This window comes from Mus caroli, chromosome 17 (genome assembly GCF_900094665.2).
Source record: "Mus caroli chromosome 17, CAROLI_EIJ_v1.1, whole genome shotgun sequence".
NCBI lineage: Eukaryota > Metazoa > Chordata > Mammalia > Rodentia > Muridae > Mus > Mus caroli.
In genome coordinates this window covers 48,802,817-48,805,854 of record NC_034586.1, presented here as the reverse complement: position 1 = coordinate 48,805,854, position 3,038 = coordinate 48,802,817, and positions in this window count along the sequence as shown.

Here is a 3,038-nt window from a genome sequence, read left to right as displayed (position 1 = left end):
ATGGCCTCTCTTTCCAGTGATGGCCAACTAGGCCATCTTTTGATACATATGCAGCTATAGTCAAGAGCTCCGGGGTACTGGTTAGTTCATAATGTTGTTAATATAGGTGGTTCCTATGGTTTAAGAATAAGGAGTCCAAATTTTGGATTGAAATTTGTTCTCATTATTACTAACTAAACATAAGAGGTGAGACAGGAGAGAGCTTTCAGAGATGGTCAACTATAAGCCTTCACTAATAGATTAATCCAGTCACACAAATAATGGGTTGAGTGGTTAGTGAGTTATCCATAGAGTAGATCAGCTGTGAAAGGCAAAGGGGTCATCAATAAATGTGACCACCCACCCTGGACCAGAACTTTGAACCAAGATAATCCTCACTAGAGCTCAGCCAGTCTCTGGTATTGTTATTAACAACAGAGAATGGATTAAGGCAGCATCTGAAATAAACAGCTCTACCACCCATGACCTTCGAGACACTAGGAAGAGTTCGATAATGTTAACGGGAAATCACTAATGCATAAAGAGATTGCAATTCTGAGGGACTGAAGACACAACAGATACTAACATTGCAATATGAGGAAAGAGAGGGCCACACCAGGAAAGCCAGGGGCTGCTTCTCCTAATGTCCACTCTCTCTTGCATTTCAAACTATTCTTACTTGGACTTTATTTTATTTTTTTATCTTATTTTATTTTTTTAGATATTTCTATAAAAGCTCATGTCTTTAATAATCTCATAACTTCTTATCACACTGAAGCTCCTGCCCTGCCCTGCCCCTAGGGTCCTTAGAAGTCTAGAATCATCTCTAGCTCCTGCTTCTCTATATCTATCCCCTTTCTTCTCATTCATTAAAAAAATAAAAAGGTGAAACAGTATATATGTGTACAGAAAAGAATGGATGGAAAGTGTGGGATACAGCAGGACTTGATGGTAAACACAGCCACCAACAGGGGCTAGGTACACCCAGCTCTCATACCATCTTAACTGAGACTCGAATACCCTTTCAAGTCCAACCCCTACCTCCACTCACTGAAGATATAATAACTCAATGTAATTATTCTTGCTTCTTTGTCTTCCATAGATAATTCTGTCTCAAGTATTTACATCCATAAACCAAATATTTTTAGTTTTACCTGGCTCCTAGTGTTTTATAAAAATGGGAACTTGATCATACACAATCAACACCATCTGGAATCTCCAATAGCAAAATATACAAACTTTTAGGTAAATTAAGAAAGAAAGGCCATCCAGGTCTTCCAGTTAGGAAAGGATGTTTTAGATAAACAGGAAGAAATACTTAGGATTTAAAGAAACAAAAAAAACAAAAAAAACCTCCTTCCCTCCAAGTGTCCCCTCACCTAACAATGGGACAGATGCTCGATGGGATGCCTTTGTAAATGCAAGTGTTCTCCAAGGGCTGGCATGATGTAAGGTTTCTAATCTGTGCTGGGTATCCCTGGAAACGGGCTACTACAAAGGTGAACAAGCACAGTATTCCAGAGGTGAGCTCTTAGGATCAGCCAGAGGGGAAGAAAGGAAGCTGGGCTGGAGCTTGACAGAGAGGCCCACACCTGTCAGCACAGGAAAGTCTAAAGCTGGTGTGCTCTCTCAGATACTCCACACTGAGGCAGAAAGTCCAAATCTTTCATCCTATGGTCACTGGTCATCAGAAGCCATTGATCTTGTGCAAAAAGGCCCTCCTCGGCCAGGGCAGTTTCTCTGGGAATTGACAGTTATGAGGCTAGCCACTAGAAATAGATAATCTTGTCCCTAAAGGAAAATCTGGGTGGCACAGGAACTGCCCACCAAGCCTATTCCTCAGATGTCTTTTTGAGTCCGAAGAGATCAAATGGCAGTGGCCAAGATTGTGCAGTATGGTGGATGGATAAGGACATAGAAAAAGAGGAAAACAGGTAACTCTGAAAGTACCTTGGTGTAGAGACACCTGATCAGTGCTGGGCCAACACTGTAACATCAGAGCTACTGTGTGGACTAGCTTCCACTCCAGCACCAGCTTGTTTGCTGGCATCCACCTGGTCCTCTCTCCACGTAGGGCTGAGTTACCTAGCTAGCAGATCTAGCACATTCTTGGAGAACCAGCACAACAGGAGGTACAGTATGGCCCCCATTCACACACCCACAGAAAAAGTCTATCTTGATAAACTTACCCAGAATTTAGCATTCAGAAAATCTTGAAGGTAGCTACTTTCACTTCAATGTCAGTAAAAATGTGGAATCACTTTGAAAAGTGCAATGCTAATATTTTGAATTCACCAGGTGGGAGAGTGGTGCTGGGCCAAGGAAAGGAACTCAATCTTTTCTAGTACTCCAAAGACTTACTCTCTTAAAGACAGCCCTGGGCTTCAGGTTACCATACAGAAGCAGATTCACAGTGAGCTGTCTCACTTAGGAATCTTGGCCACTTGTGCCAACAGCACCAAAACTATCGCCTTCCCCAGAACTTGGCAATTTTGTTTTTGAGATAAAAACATTTTTCAGCAATCAGCAATGATTTGTAATAACAAAATGGTAGGGAAGAGAAGAGGAGAACAGAAGGTCAAGGGGACAAAGGAGGGGAGAAAAAAGAGGGAGGAAACAAAGTAGTGGAGAGTAGGGGAGGGAAAGGGATCAGAAAGAGGGAGAGACGAGGGCGGTTACCATGAAATCAGCTTCCTTCACTGCCTTAGTATTGTGTCCCTTGGAATAAAGATGGGAACAATTGCAGAATGGCAAGAGCAGAATAAAATGGTCCAGCATAGTAATTCTCGTCAGGGATCATGTGCAGGAAACAGCATTTCTGTAGTATACTGATATATTTCTTTTTTTTAATTTTTTTAAATTTTTAATATTTTTATTATGTATTTTCCTCAATTACATTTCCAATGCTATCCCAAAAGTCCCCCATTCCCTCCCCCCACCACTTCCCTACCCACCCATTCCCAATTTTTTTGGCCCTGGCATTCCCCTGTACTGGGGCATATAAAGTTTGTGTGCCCAATGGGCCTCTCTTTCCAGTGATGGCCGACTAGGCCATCTTT